The sequence below is a fragment of the Trachemys scripta genome, chromosome 1 (assembly GCF_013100865.1).
Source record: "Trachemys scripta elegans isolate TJP31775 chromosome 1, CAS_Tse_1.0, whole genome shotgun sequence".
NCBI lineage: Eukaryota > Metazoa > Chordata > Testudines > Emydidae > Trachemys > Trachemys scripta.
In genome coordinates, this window is record NC_048298.1 from 35,132,446 (window position 1) to 35,149,653 (window position 17,208).

At 41.3% G+C, this 17,208-nt stretch overlaps 1 protein-coding gene across 1 annotated transcript in view; it reads right to left on the bottom strand.

Moving 5' to 3' along the window:
• Positions 1–12,844, bottom strand: part of ALG12 (ALG12 alpha-1,6-mannosyltransferase) — a 124,801-nt gene extending 111,957 nt beyond the window's left edge. Inside the window, exon 1 of the mRNA XM_034767297.1 lies at positions 12,824–12,844. The gene's annotated coding sequence lies outside the window, so the exon portion shown is untranslated. The remainder of the gene's footprint in view (positions 1–12,823) is intronic.
• Between the last annotated feature and the right edge of the window lie 4,364 nt (positions 12,845–17,208).

Genomic DNA, 17,208 nt, shown 5'->3' on the forward strand with positions numbered 1-17,208 from the left:
AGAGAATTTTGCCTTTGGTTGCAAAGTTTGTGATCCAGTGAATTTTAGCTTCTCCCAACATGTTTATTTAATCCTTTGCAGGCTTCAATGCATGGCCAGGACTCTTGCAACACTGATTGCAGTGAAGCAGTGGCCAGTTACAGAGGGCACATATAGGCACCTCTCAGCAGACGAGGCAGTTTAATATCATGAGGCAGAAAGATGGGTTTCATTTGGTTGAACTGGAACTAGTCTCCCACAGTCATCTTGTGCACAGGCCAAGGAGGGAGTTGAGCTCAGGGGCCCATCCTCTATGTGAGCTGGGGCTGCTAGGGCCAGACTAAGGCGGAGCCAGGAGAGAGCATTGGCCTGCAGCTGGGAGCCAGAGCAGTGTAGACCAGCCGCACTGGCCATGAGCCAGGGCTGATGTTCAGTGGTAGCCGCGGGGCCAGAGCTGGACAGCAGACACTGGACCTGCCACATGTAATACTGGAGCTATGCGCGATGAGCGACTGGGGAGAGTGAGGCAGGACCTGGGCAGAGAGAGTACAGGGAGACGTCACCAGACAAGGGGGCCTTGAAGGCCTGACTCGGAGGAGGGGACATGACCCAACAAGGGGGCCAATACTGGGGAGAAGGAGCCCACCATCTGAGGCTGTGTACCTGCCACAAGAGCAGGTGCCTCATCCATGGTATCACCGCAGTGCAACCAGTACTGGGCAGGGGGCCTGGGACGTGTACGGAACAGATGAAGAATTTTCTTGAGTGCCAGGGACTGTGGTGTGTGGTGTTACCAACTCCACGTAGCAGGAAGTTGCAAGAGAAACCCTGAAAAGTTGCTAGATGTTGCTATTTAAGCATTCAAAAGGCATCAAAAATGTCAGTAAACAAAACTCCCACAGAAAACAGCAGCAGTGCTGGGCACTCCCACTCTGGCTGGATAATCTTGGCAGCTGAATTTATTTTGTTATCATTGACTGGCTCTACTGGTATCTCTCAGCTGGTTGGGGGCTGGCAAGGGTTTCTGACTATCCTGGTTACACAGGACAGGGATGGGGACCCTCCTACTTCTGAACCTGGCATTTGGCTGCCCCTTCAGCCCTCCCTTCAGGGCTCTGCTTCCTAGGGGTGCAGTCCAGATTTCTTTAGACCAAACTGCCTCTCTTGGAGAGCTTTGGGGGACACAATACCTTCTGGTGCTCCTCTAGGGGCAGTGCACTTTTACACCAGCCCTAACTATGCATACCAAAAACATAACCCTGAGTGACTTAAAATTTGGTACATGAACATTACTGTCCTTTGGAAATAGCAATAGGCCTCAATCAACTCTTCAACCTTGTCTGTGGTAGGAAAAAAGGTGTGTTCTGAACTTTAGGTAAGTGAAGCCAAGGTAAAATCCTAGTAAAGACAAAGCAGTTTGTAGTTGTAACGCAGCGCTCTTCCCCTTTAAAGGCCAGGGAGGCTAGGGAGCAGCTGGCCCTGTTCTGGAAAGGGCCCAGCAGACAGGTGAATCATCTGACTCAGCTGGACAGAATCTAGTGATTGGATCTGATGACTCTCAGGATATAAATGACGGTCCCAGCTTCTCTGGGAAGCCTGTGACCAAGAAAGGGCTGGGAATACACTGGTGTTGCTGCAGCAGAAGACTGTGAGAGAGCAAGCTCTGCTGGGCTGGGGAAGGTCCTGACCATTAAGCTGCTGGAGGCTAAAGAGCCCCACAGTGTAAGTTGGGGACAGGACTGTTACTTTATATTGTTTTACATTTCCTTTGCTGGGCTGAAGCATAAAAAGGTAAGGGTTATGAAGTGACCAAGGCATGCCGATGGGTTTCCCCAGACTAGTGATCAGGGCCACCAGCCTACAGTGGTTTTCACATGTTAATGGGTTGAGTTGGATGCTATGGGGAGTCTAGAGTTTACCTTGACCAGCAAACTCCTGTGAAAACTACATACTGCTGTGCCTTCACTAGGTGCTTATCTCACATTCACTGACTTAAGAAATCACCTTTTCCTATAGCAGTAAGTCCTTGGATCTGACACTACAAACTCCCAGAGGAATATTTGTATCAGGATCCAGATTTTGCATCTTGGGAACTTCTGTGAAGGGAAAAAAAAGGTGAAAATGCATGGGGAAAGTTAATGTGAATTTTTGATAAATTGCCAGTATCCCATTATAGTAGAGGAGGAGAAGAAAATCACAAATCCAGCAATGAAAATAAATACTTGCCTAGCAGAGGACCCAATATGCCAACCATTTCCTGTAAGGTGTTCAGTGTCATCAAATCTTACTGGATATAATACCCTCAGTGATATTCCTCCTACCTCATGGTGGTATTGTGAGGATAAACAAATTAAAAATAATGAGCTCTTAAGATACTATGTAAGCGGGGCTATAGAGAGAGACTCTCAGCACCTTGTAGGATTAGGCCTCTGAGATAAAAGAAGCAAAGAGTTTGTGTTCTCTTTGCTCACACGTCTTGTACAATGTCCATATTTGTTCTGATATGCTGATTGTTATTTGTAGCTCTGTTGAAAAGTGATTGCCAAGAAGCATCTTGACATGTTAGGCTTGTACAAATACAGTTTCCCTCATTGCGAAGAGAAGTCTGAAGCATTTGAAAGACATGTCTTGTTTTATGCTTGTATTCTCTTTTAGAACACTGGAAAGAGCAAGGGGAAAACTCTGAATCTCTTCAAGGTGAAGGGTGTAGATTTGGTTTCAACACGCAACTCGTGAAGTAAATTTGTCACTTTTTGGCAGGTGGAGCTTGGAAACTGCTTTGTGAATTTCATAGAAATAACATAATAATGTGGATTCTTATGTTGGGGTATGCAAATGATTTCCTATGGGACTTTGGAAAAAATAGCAAATGTAAACCCCTGATGGAATTCTTACTAAAACCTTATATTTCTAAAATTCCTGTTTTATTAATGTTACAGACAGTGTGTGTGTCTCTATAATTACGACTATGACTTCTTCAGGTTATATTCTCCATTGGTAATTAAATAGTTCTACTCCTTTCCAACAATCCAAAGGGTTAGCATATCAGTCAACAGAGCTAGACGAGCCTCTTGGCTGATCCCAGAGTAAATTGCTGGGCATCGCTTTGCCATCCGGGAAGAGCTCCAAGAGGGAATTGTGCCCCTTATGCCTCCCTCTCCTCTCTCCAGCTCCCTCCCTGCCAACTTCATCCAGTGGGAAGTACAGAGCAAGATGCCCTTTGTGACTCTGGCAGGCCAGACACCAGCTCTTGCCCAGGCTGCAGGCATTAGCTAAGAACCGTCAAACTTCTAGCTAGAGACCAGACCAGTTCAGCCATATGTTAGTTTTGCTCAAAATAGGCATTAGTCTTGTAAGAGTATATTTAGTGTTTAGATTTGATGAAACGCTTAAGTTGCTGCATGCATTAATCTTACTGGCAATATCTGTATTCCATGCTATAAGAAAATATCAATGTTTTGCTTTAAACTTGTGACCGCAGGCAAAGGAATCGTTTCACATGCCCATCCAGAAGGACTACCAACATCAGATGGATCATCAAGGATCATTGCAAGATCAAGGATTGGTTAATGGCCCTTTCGCACCTTGGAAATGCTACTTGCAAGGAAGCTCATCCTGTGGGCTTGAAGCTGAATGAAGGAAATGAAACAGAGCCACAGGACAATTTTCCATCTTTTTGGCTATTTGAACTTTGAAGGGCCAGAGACTCTAAACTGAAGCCAGAAATCCCCTGGGTCTGCCTTGAAAGACACTGAATTGACAGATCACTACAACTCTCTCACTTTTAGGATTTAGATGGTAACTCATTTGTGTGTGTTTTGCTTGCTGTAACCTGTAAATAACTCATTCCTTTTTCCTAGTTAATAAACCTTTAGACAGTTTAGTACAGGATTGGCTACAGGTGTTGTCTTTTGGTAATAAGATCTAGGGTACCAATTGCTCTGGACTAAGTGATTGGTCTCTTGGGACTGAGAGAAAACTGAATGCAGTGGATTTTTTTTTTTTTTTGGTGTAAGTGAGCATTTATCAATAAATGCAATTTGTCTGGGTGTCAAGATAGACTGGAGAGTCTAAGAGGACTGTCTGTGACTCCATAGTAAGACAGTTACAGTTATCCAGGAGTTCACATTTGTTACTGGCTTGGTGAAATCTAATTATAGAACGCACCTCCAGTTTGGGGCATCTACACTATATTTGACAGACTGTGATGAACTTCAAAAAGCAGACTGTGAAGAACTTCAAAAAGATCTCACAAAACTAAGTGATTGGGCAACAAAATGGCAAATGAAATTTAATGTGGATAAATGTAAAGTAATGCACATTGGGAAAAAATAACCCCAACTACACATACAATATGATGGGGGCTAATTTAGCTACAACAAATCAGGTAAAAGATCTTGGAGTCATCGTGGATAGTTCTCTGAAGATGTCCGCACAGTGTGCAGAGGCGGTCAAAAAGCAAATAGGATGTTAGGGATCATTAAAAAAGGGATAGAGAATAAGACTGAGAATATATTATTGCCCTTATATAAATTGATGGTATGCCCACATCTTGAATACTGCTTACAGATGTGGTCCCCTCATCTAAAAAAGATCTACTGGCACTAGAAAAGGTTCAGAAAAGGGCAACTAAAATGATTAGGGGTTTGGAATGGGTCCCATATGAGGAGAGATTAAAGAGGGTAGGACTCTTCAGCTTGGAAAAGAGGAGACTAAGGGGGGGATATGATAGAGGTATATAAAATCATGAGTGATGTGGAGAAAGTGGATAAGGAAAAGTTATTTACTTATTCCCATAATACAAGAACTAGGGGTCACCAAATGAAATTAATAGGCAGCAGGTTTAAAACAAATACAAGGAAGTTCTTCTTCACGCAACGCACAGTTAACTTGTGGAACTCCTTACCTGAGGAGGTTGTGAAGGCTAGGACTATAACAGTGTTTAAAAGAAAACTGGATAAATTCATGGAGGTTAAGTCCGTTAATGGCTATTAGCCAGGATAGGTAAGGAATTTGTTTGTCAGAGGATGGAGATGGATGGCAGGAGAGAGATCACTTGATCATTGCCTGTTGGTCCACTCCCTCTGGGGCACCTGGCATTGGCCACTGTCGGCAGACGGGCTACTGGGCTAGATGGACCTTTGGTCTGACCCTGTACGGCCGTTCTTATGTTCTTATGACAGTCTGCTCTAAGGTAGGCACTCACAATCATGAGCCACTTCAGACAGCATGACACTCCTATTCTCTCCATTGCAGCCAGATCTGCAATCTGAACAGCTCTGACTGTGCTAAGCTGAGAAGGGTGGTGGACCTTTAGTTTCTAGCTTCACTAGGTAAGAGTTAGGAACAATCTAGCCCTACATAAATGCACTAGTCGAAGGTGCAGATGTCTAGAAAAACTAGAACATATTAGGAAATGATTTTTCCCTGTGGAAAAACTTCAAAAACTAAACACTTTTCTTTTTTCTTCGATCTTCAGCATTTTTTGTTTCCCTTTAACAAAACTTTTTCAAATAAAATATCAGACTTGTTTATTGCAAAAAGCCACTTTCCACCAAAAAAAAAATGTTTAGATTGAACTTTCAACCAGCTTTAAGAACTAGGCAGAGGAAAACACTGTCTAAACAATTAAACTGAATGAAATTAAAACCATGATGGGTTTGATCCTTCAACCATTACTCATGGGAGCAGTTGTTAGTCAATGGAAGAACTCTAGCAAGTAAACACTGGGGGACTATAGAGTGACCAGACGCCCCGATATTTTAGGCGTTTGTCCTGAGTCCCTACCGATATTTGGTTGGGACGCAATTTGTCCCGATATTTCGCAATCCTGTTTTTTTCCCTTTTTTTTGCTTTGCCGGCAGGACTCTTCTCTTCCCCTCCCCCATATGTCCCGATATTTTCTTCATCCCATCTGGTCACCCTAGGGGACTAGGCTCTTAGTTTTTGTATTATAGGTGTTTTTTTTTTTTAAGTTTTTCTTTCAGCTGAGCAATGAGAGATTTATCTTATTATTTTCAGGGAGATGCTATATGAAGATTCACACAACTCTTGTTTTATTTATAGTGTCTAACTGGTTTCCTGGAAGCTTTTGGAAGCTGGTATGCAGGTTTATCTGCTGGGGGTTCTTGCTTAGGAGAAAAAAATATATCACTTGCGTGGAGGAGGAATGAGAGGGAGCAGGGATCAAAACTGAGGGCGTATGGCAGATATTATTCAGTTGCTTGAAACTATAAAGGAATTAACTTCAGCTGTGTTTGCACCCTGCACCCATCACTTTCCATGAATATCTCAGTGACTTCACAGACAAACATTGGCTAAAGCAGTGAATCTTGCATGACTATTGCAGAAAGAGAATTTTCAATTCAGTACTTGAGTCTCTCACAGTAAGCCTGGCCTAAAAGTTACACTGATCTAGTAAAGGAGCTGGGAATGCACCATGTGACCTAGTTGTAACAGGTAGCAAACTCACCATTTCCTCTTCCCTCCCCCGTGAACCCATTCTAACCGTCCCTGAAGATTGATTATATATTGAAAGTGGAAAAGCTGGGGGACACAGTGGTTGGGGAGGGTGGTCAATCACAACAGACTGTTTTGGTGGGGGATAAAGAAGGTTGTGGGGGAGTGGGAAGAAAAAAGGAGCACCCCTTCTCTCTCCTACCGTTAAACTGGGACACTTGACAGTAAAGGGCAGGGTGGGGGAGAAGAGCACTTTCCCTTCTGTAATCTCTCCTAGTGGTATAATCTTTCCCTCAGATCTATACCATCTTTGCCAACTGTTCTTCCCCTCCTCGAGCACCCCCCCCCCCCACACACACACAATTCGCTCACCAATCAACTCCATTTCCACTGCACTCAACGCTACTAAACTAACCCATCCTCCTCCCATCTCAGAAGTTCCCTTAGCACCCTCAAATCAATCCTCAACCTGTCAGAATTCCCCCCCCAACACACATCTGTACCCAAGACTGAGAACCCCTTCTCTTGCTTCTTACCCTATCCATAGCTTACAACACCCCTTCATCTTTAAATTCTTTCTCACCTAACACGTCTCAAAATACCCTTCCCCCTCCTTCTACACCTCCATAACCATCCATGCTCAGAGAACCCTTTCCCAGGCCTAGAACCCTTCCCCCTCCTACCTGACACCCACAACCACCCTCCCCTCATTATTTTTCTTTCTCGTTGTACATCATTAGTTAGAAAGAACAGGCGTACTTGTGGCACCTTAGAGACTAACACATTTATTAGAGCATAAGATTTTGTGGGCTACAACCTACTTCTTCGGATGCATCCGAAGAAGTGGGTTGTAGCCATATGCATCCGAAGAAGTGGGTTGTAGCCCACGAAAGCTTATGCTCTAATAAATTTGTTAGTCTCTAAGGTGCCACAAATACTCCTGTTCTTTTTGAGGATACAGACTAACACGGCTGCTACCCTGAAACCTATCATTAGTTAGGTGCTCAGGGACTGAGGTGATAAGGATTATAAGTGCATAGAGAGAAACTTTAATTTTGAACTGTGAATACTGAATTCTCAAAAAGGCGGAAGATTACTTGTGGCACCTTAGAGACTAACAAATTTATTTGGGCATAAGCTTTCGTGGGCTAAAACCCACTTCATTGGATGCATGTAGTGGAAAATACAGTAGGAAGATATATATACACCCAGAGAACATGAAAAAATGGGGGGTGCCATACCAACTCTAATGAGACTAATCAATTACGGAGGGCTATTATCAGCAGGAATAAAAAAAACTTTTGTAGTGATAATCAGGATGGTCCGTTTCAAACAGTTGACAAGAAGGTGTGAGTAACAGTAGGAGAAAAATTAGCATGGGGAAATAGTTTTTACTTTGTGTAATGACCCATCCACTCCCAGTCTTTATTAAAACCTAATTTAATGGTGTCCAGTTTGCAAGTTAATTCCAATTCTGCAGTTTCTCGTTGGAGTCTGTTTTTGAAGTTTTTTTGTTGGAGAATTGCGACTTTTAGGTCTGTAATTGAGTGACCAGGGAGGTGGAAGTGTTCTCCGACTGGTTTTTGAATGTTATAATTCTTGACATCTGATTTATTCTTTTGCGTAGAGACTGTCCGGTTTGGCCAATTCTCAAAGTAATACAGTCAGTTTGGGAACAATTCATGAACTGAAATACATTCATACAACATTTCTCAAGCAATTTCAGGTGACAGAAACTTGTAAATGTCTGATCTATATATGAAAAATCTGTGAAAGGAAAGAAAAGAGCTAAATTTGACAAATAAGCCATTTGTCATGAGTAATGTTACCAGCTCTAGAAGCGACTGAGATGCAACATTCAAAATTTGCACTGTACTGATTGTATACACAGGTCGCATGCTATGTTTCTCTTTCCTAATTGGAGGAACATAACTCTTGGATTGAGATTTCTGGTGCAAATAGATGCACATTCAAAATTTGCTTTGTGAATATTTTGCAATATTTTGTTAAGTTGCTGTTTCAAGCCATGACTTAGTTGCTTAAGTTTAAGTATGTGACTAATTCCATTGACTTCAGTGGCACCATGCAAGTGCTTTAAGTTAAGCACCTGTTTGAGCATCTTGCTGAAAAAGGGTCTCAGTGAACATTCTTGCCACTAAACTTGCTTGTTTGAATATTCCTGCTGGGACGATAATACAAAAAGAACAAACACACTTCAAGCAAATAATGTACAAACTCAATCAATATTTGCAGGAAATCACTTGCAGTGTATGCACAGTTTTAGTTGTGATCATCAAGGAAAATGACTTAGGGCTATGAAATAACTACAGCTGCATTCACATCAACCAAACCAGCAGAGGCACAATGTGTTAAGATGTCTGACATTTCTGAGTTCAGTAGGACACGCAGACAGTGTGGTGTTTTTTGTAATCAGCCCACAATGAGCCAGCATGTACCATTAAATTAGCCTTATAAAACTGGAGTAGAATACTATGCTTTTCCAAGGTAAAAGTACACAAAAGGATCATTGTGCTTGGGGCCAAACTAAAACAGGACAAGTATTCTTAAAATTACGTTCAAACATCTAACATGGCAGGATTCTCTCTTTCTTAATTATGAGACACATGAGGAGAAACTTTCCTAACCTTAGACCTTTTAAGAGAGAGTCCCCACTTTCACCCATGAAGGATTTTCCAGTCAATCATTTTTGAGACAGAAATATAAATAAACATTAGGAGACATTATTTCATATATTTTACTGATCGTAAGGAATCTAATCCTGCAATCTCTCCTCACTTAAGGGTAAATTCTGATACCCTTACACATGTTGAATAATGCCTTAATCCATGAATAGCTCAGCCAGTGTAAATGTAACATTAATTTGTGGAGTAAGGTGCTAAGGCCTTGTCTAAGAAGAAAAATTGTACCACTTTAACCAGCTAGGTATAATTAAAGCAGTACAGACCTCCGAGGGTGGATGCAAATATATTAGTATAATTGAATGAAAGCGGAATGAACTAGACTTGTATAAGACACCTTTATAATAATATAACTGTTGGGGTTGTACCAGTGTAACTATATTGATAAAATAATCACACCATTAATTGTCCTCCCAGTACAAAAAACTGCGTAGACAAGGCTTTTGGGTAAGAATATCAGAATCTGTCCCTCAGTTCTTACTCATGCAACATTGCCATTGATTTTAGTGGGAGCTTTTTCTGACTTTCAACTGAATAAGGACTGTTGCATCTGAAGAAGTGAGGTTTTTTACCCATGAAAGCTTATGCCCAAATAAATCTGTTAGTCTTTAAGGTGCCACTGGACTCCTTGTTGTCCTTGTTGTCCAGACTAACACGGCTACCCCCTGATACTTGAATAAGGACTGCAGAATATAACCCCAATTATTTCGAAACCTGAAATAAAATGACATTAAGGAACACAGCCTGCTCGAGTTCAGAGTGAGTCCAAGTTGATTTTACCCCATTTGTCCTGTTTTCAGGTTTCATCATGTCCAGTATATGGTAGTGCAAATTAAAATTAAAAGGAGTATTTCACATAGTAATGCCTGCAGGTTCTAGATTAGCCAGAGAGTGTCAGTCTTGTATTGACTCTGTTTAGTTACTATTGCTAAGATGTTCGACAGAACATAACAAAATCCACTACTAACATTTTTCCACCTGTACTTGCCAAAAAACAACAACAACCTGATTGGCCAAAAACTGCTGCGAGCACGTCCCAGAGTGCCCTTGGATTGCAGTGGGCTTTGCAGACAGGAATGCGATATCTGCATTTCCTTAGACCTAGAAGTACTTCTCTGAAACGTCACATGAGCTGTCTGGCTTGATTTTATTGTCACAATGACTGATTGTTACAGAAATGTTTAGCACAGAGTACTCATGAAAATAAACAGTGCGGGCAGGAAATGAAATGGATTAAAAAGTCAGAATTTGAAAAATCAGTAAACACAGGCTGTTTTGAGGCCTGCATTATTACAATTAAAAATAACACACATGCAGGGATGAAACAGTATCCTGAAACATTATGCTAATTAGTAATCATCCATTAGCTAATACAAACGTTACAGTCTTTTGAAACTAATTTCTTGACCACTTAATCTTCAGAAATGCCATGGCACTCTGGATGAGAGTAGGGGGAGTTGGCCCAAAGGCACTGCGAAAATTCCATTTGGGCAACCATATTTTGCCTACCTAACATATCCATGTAATTTAGCTTGAAATATTTTTTCACTAATTGTCCCATATGATAAGTGTAGTGTTGCTCTGATTTGTTTAAAGACTGATGATTTCCTGACCGGAGTTTCTACATTTCAGTGATTGGTAAAGGGATTCCTGTTAGTACCAATGTGTAGTTTGTGATAATGCTTTGGGATCTTGAAAGGAAAGTGCTCTACAAATGTCCATAGCCATTGCTCTTGAGGAATAGAACCAAACCCTGTATGTCAGAGAAACCCAGGAAGTTATGATATTTGGTGGTGAAACTGAACTCCTGAATGCTGTTGGTTATGTTAAGGGATTTGGGTTGTGCTCTTGCCAAGGTCTATTTGTATACCAATTATCACAGGGAATATAAAGAGAGTTAGAGTAATATGTTTTAGCTTCATGTCCTTTTTTAAGAGGGATTATCTAAAAACAGTTTATCTATCTATTTAGGATTTCATACTGGTGCTCATTACTATAGTAGTAGAGTGCTAAAATCAGTACCAATAGAGGAGTGCATATTGGACTTCAAGGGGTCTCTGGCTCTTCTTCTTTTTGGGGTCAAAACTGTGCTTGGGATAGTATTTTGGGGGTAGGCTGGTGGGGTTTAGAGGTAAAAGGGGGCATTGAGTGAATGCCACTTTTATAATGGAAAGGCTTTTCTAAAAAGAGAGAGGTTTTGAAGCATTTCTTAAAGTTGGACTCTAGGTTCACCTGATCATCTCTGGAAGTTCATGCCAGAGCTGGATCCTCTTGTCCCCAGCTCTCATGTCCTTCATCTTGGGCTTTGTGAGCTGCATTGGCCTAGAGGACTGCAGCTGCCATGGTGGTTAAAAATAAAGAGAGGAGGAGGAGAACATATCCACCCTTCTGGCCCACTTCACAATGATGTAGTGGAGGCTGAAAGGCCCTGAGACATGTAGCTAAGCATGAATCTCAGGGTGTGGCTACATGAACACTTACTGCGCAGCAAGCTGGGGTGTAACCTACAGTGCTCCAGTGGGCCATGCATTAACTCTCCATGTGACCCCTACTTCTGAGGACTAAAAAACTCCCTAGTGTGCATAGACAGATAGAGATTTGTAAGGAACATTTTGACTTGTCATCCCACCAGGAGTTCTATTTTCATTTAAATGCATGAAGTTGGCATTTTGATCATGCTGCCGTACTTCCATACATGACTGCTGCTCTTGCTGTAGCACAGCCCTTCTCCCTTGATACTGAACCAGTAATGGAAAAGTTTTACAGGATCTACTAAGGGATGAAAGCCCTTGCACTAGCCTGTGGAGTGGGTTGTTCACATTAGGAGGAGCATATTTGAACTCAGAACTGGTTGTGAATGGTGCCACGTTGCACTGTCCCGTACTCATGCCTGTGCCTACCTGGTGCAATAGGCCAGAATGAGCTGAATCAAAACTCTGGATCCAAACAACACTGTGCGTGGGAAAGTTCCAGCTGGGATCTGACTCCCTATCCAGACTTTGAGTTTAGGCTCATCTCTATTTCCTGTACTTGTCTCACAAGGTACAGTCACAGCCAGCATTGGATTTAGACTGAACAGGTCATGGATCTTGAAAATGTTGGCGTCCCCCTTAGATACCATTCTCTCCCATGGCTTAAATCTCCAGGAAGACACATGCCTCCTCCCACCCACCCTCCCTTGGATCATTAACTTCTCCTCATGTTGCCATGTTCTTACAGTTCCTCACAGTGTTTCCTAGTCTAGACCTTCCTAACTCATTTTGTGTCATAAGTAAATATTAGCACCTTACTGTTCACATCCTGATGTAAGTTGGGACTTCTCGGCACTACCTTACTACAGATAACTACTGCTCCTAATACTACACAGATTCACAACTCATGGGCCATCTTAATCATGTCCCTGCAGCCTTAGGGCTAGAGAGTAAAGCAAATCTCCTTTAGATCTCTTTCTCAAGCAGTGTGGCTGCAGAAGCAGGCTACTCATGGTACCCCTGCCCCCACCCCTTGCCCATGACCATGCAAATCATTGGATCGGTCACGGTTTTCAGGTATTAAATCAACTGCTACACCTAAAGCTGCCACACAACAAGCAGTAAAAGCATAGCATCTTAACATTTTCAATGACAAAGTGCCACCATTATTTGTACTATGGTACAAAATAGGGCCCCAATCCTGACTGGTAATACCTCATTGCCCTGCTCAGGGCTGGGGCTATGCCAGGTGCTGTGCAAACACAAAAGAAGGCCCTGGATCCTGCAATAAAGAAATCATCATGTAATTTATACTTCATAAAGTATTAGAATACAATCTATTTCCAAGTGGAAATCAGTATAAAAAAATCTGTTATACAGAATGGAAGCTAGATGGAGGATTTGGAATTTTACATCTCCTGGGAGGGAAATGGATTTCTTGTCCTGGGATATTCCTCTAAAATTAGTTTCTCTGGTAGAATCATGTAAGTCCCCAAGACAAAACAAATCCTCCTAAGCCATCTGTAGTCCTTTTGTTGTGAGGAAATACCCTTAGCTTTGAAACCATGCAGAAAAGACAGATCCAAATTCGACTCTGATTTGCACTGGTGTAAATCCAGAGTAACTTCATTATCTTTACTGGAATTAGCCTGGATTTACACTGGTATAAATTGAGGAAGACTTGCTGCCTCAAAAATGTTGCCCATTGAGAGGTAGGTTAAACAGCTGATTTAGATATTGGTTTAACATGGTTGGAACTAATGAGTTCATTGTATTCTCAGATTCAGACAGCTCCATTCCAATTTAATTTCCTTTTAGTTGTCTTATATCCCATGGTGATAATGCTGGTTCAGACTATGGGTTGCTTTAGCTGGCAATACAGGATGCAGAATGATAGAAAATATTGGAACAGTGGGAGAGGGTTGGCTAGCACTGGGGGTATCCATGCCAGCCACATCTTGTAAGTGTCTGATTCTGCTACTCCATAATGCATTTTCCAACTCCCCCCCCCCATGTAAATTAGAGAAAAAGACCCATAGTGTATCTCTATCCCTGCCAGTATTGGATAGAAAGGAAATTAAATAATCAAAGCCTTTTGAGTCAGTGGCTCTTCCTAGAACACACAACTTATCACAAGGCATCCCTGTATTCAGCCCTTGTTACATCCCTATTCAGTTTTGGCCCTCTCCAGTCTCCAGAAGTTGGAATAAGCTTATCTGTGATATTTTCATGTTTACCCAAGCTCTCAGCTTGATACTGACACATGACTAATACATGATGGTGCTGTGTGCCAAATTTGTAAACCAAATAAGAGAGCCCTTTAATCATGCAAAGCTATTCAGAGTTCTGCTTTTCACAATAATTTCTGGAAAGTCTGTAAGCCACAACTTCAACTCCACTTTGACGCCTTTGTGCTGTTCTGATGGACCAAAGGGGCCAAAAAGTGGTTGTAACCCCTGGATACACATCATCCTCTTCCTGGACCCTTTGGTGGCTGGATGAAGGAGGCATAGCTGGATTGTCACTGTATTCTGGCAGTGCACTGTAGCCAATGATTTTAGTTTACTGTTCCTTTATTGTGTGACATTATGATTAATCAACATGTTATATCATATATTAATTGTATGTTAATTAGAATTAATTTGTAGGATTATAAAACTATAAGATTGATCAGTATTTAGAGGAACCATGTAGTAGACATAATTAAGACAAGCTGAAATGCAAGAACCTGTAGGCTGCAGCCTGCAAGACTCTAGCTTAGCTATTTTAGGCCATGGAGACAAGAAATGATGACATAAGTAACCGGAAAATTACCCGATGCCCTAAGATTATGGGAAAAGAGGTACCAAGTGGTAATATTGTGCAAAATTGCCCAGAAAATTAATATTAGCTCATAAAAATACTGTAAAGGTGTATCTGTCTCCGACATGTGTCTTAACCACAGGATACAGGTTGTGCATCAATGCTAATGAGAATAAAAGGAACTTATACAGTCTATAGAAAATTGGGGTCCCTTAAGTTTCCAGGGGACACAGACAAATACGAGAAAAGAGGTTGACACTTTGATGGACATACGCAGAATGTAGGTATAACAGAATCACATTATAAAAAGAGGATGTCCAGAACGGGAAAATTGAGCTCCCTATGCGAGACTCCAGCAGGAACCATCCCTCTACTGATGATCAAGCCATGAGAGACCCATCAGACCCTAACACTATTGTTAAGGATGTGAGTATAACTATATTTGTAACTTGTGCATAGGTCTGTATAGAATTTCTATATGCTTGGGTAATCATAACTTTAATTGTAACTTTAATAAAACTTGCAAAGCAGACTAGACCTTGTACTTGTGAATGGATGTGTGTCACTACCATTGGTCTTTCCTAGAGATGCTAACTCTAAAGCAAGTAGCAGAGGTGACTTGCAGAGGCAGCTGACAGAGCTGAATCCACATTACAAAATTCACTTTAAAATAAAAGGCTACAGCACAACTTGCATTCCAGCCCTTGGGAACAGCCAGTTAATGTAGTTAGGGCAACCCTGATGCTGTTCCAAACTATGCCAGGGATGGAGACAGCATAGAGCCAGCCCCAGGACTAGGGAGTTGCAAACAGCTCCTTTGCATCTTCCCTCACCTGCCAGATCTTCAGCCACTGACAGCTGCTCCTGGAGCCCCCATGAAAATGTTTCCCACAGCATAGGGGCGGGGGTGATGGAAATGATAATACACACCCCTGCTACATTCACTTTTTTTGTTGAATACCTATGAGGTTGGGGAAGGAGCAGAACAAGGTTTGGGACTGTTGAAAACCAAATATTGGATGTGTGCGCGTGCGCGCAGAATGTAGGAAACAATCATAGTCTTTTTAAATCCACTTTCCACATGTTGGAGGGCCCAAACCAACACCCATAAAAGTCAATGGAAGCTTGAAGGGGAGAGGTGTTTGAATTTTTCAATTGCGTCCTGGTGCTATCCTATCCTCCAGTCTGTATGAGCAATACAGTGTGTTCAAGGACATCTATAGCAAATGGATGGGAGACCTATTTAGATATTTTGTAAATATTAATAAATAAATAAGAGAGAACCCAGCCAACTAGAAGAAGTGAATGAATGCACAGTTTTAAAAAAAGAAAAGCGTTAATAATCTGAAAATAAGAACTGATAGAAAAGAGAACTAGAAATGGATCTGAATGTTGCCACATTTCAGGTGAGTTCAGATGCAGATCCAAACTTTGTGGCTTGGGCTCATCTCTGTAATAAATCCAAACATCTCCAAATGCAGGAAAAAATTGGCCCCGGATCAAAACGGAAAAGATCAGCTCATCTTTAACTAGTTAAGATTCTTAAGGTCTGATTCACCTTTCACGTTGGTGCAAATTGGGAGTAACTCAGCTGAAGTCAATGGAATTACACTAGTGTAAATTCAGTGTAATGAAAAGAGATTTTTTTTGTGGGAAGAACTAAATAATTTAATTCCTTTTATTGCTCCTGACATCTCTGTCCAACAGAGGCATGAACATATCCTGAAGACAGCTACACTAGATAGAAAGACAATTAAAACAAACTGTAGTTAGAGAAGAGGGTGATTTTTCAGGACAGGCATCAGTACACCAGTGTAACTTCACAAACACATTCTGAAAGAAATTACATCTTCCTCCCAAGCAAAATATCCTCCAAGAACAAGAGCAATTAGAGTCCTGCTCATCTTTGGTGATGCAGAGTTAATTGAGAGAAAGTCCAAGTTGCGCCTTATTAAAGTGACACTGGAGAGAACAGCACCAGATTCTCAGCTGGTGTAAACTGATGTAGCTCCATAGAAGTGAATTTGCTCCAACAGCTGTGCTGATTTACACCATCTGAAGATCTAGCCCTGGTTATTTGATTTTCTTGGTTTTTGTTTTGTTTTTTAAATGATCTTCTCCAGAGCCGTTATTTTATGAAAAATATAAACTTCTGCATTAAACATTTGGATTAAAAAGCTAAGCAATAATGCTAATTGCCTACACATTGAATTGTAAAATCCACATAATTGGTTACAAGTAATTTCCATGAGTGCAGTTGGTGGATTTCCCCCTCCCCAACTCCTTATTTCTCGATTTGAACAGGTACAGTAGTTCTACATAATAACCACCAACTCTAAAGCCATATGTGAGGTTTTGGATGCATGACTCATTAAAATCAATAGAATCCATGCAATTGAATTCTTGCATTCATCCTTTGAAAACATAAGGACAATAATTACAGTTTCAAAGTGTTGCAGGGAGTTTGGCGTTAATGGGGGTCAGATGGACAAAACGCTTTATAAATGTGTTTCTAAAACTAATATTTTGAATAAAGTGCCTAATTATGAAAGTTTCCTCATTAAAAAACAACATTAACTTACTATGCTGTCACTAAGAAGTGCTTTTACAATAATGGGGTTGTGACTGCAAGACTGTAATAACCAATACTCAAGATCTGTTATGAAGAGCACAGTGCGTGCATTTGCACATGAGTGCGTGCTTGCAGAGATGTTTTAATGGCTTTTATATTTTGGGGTGGCAAATGATTACAAGTGCCTTAGCTGAAGAGACAATGGAAAAACAAACTTGCTTTCTCA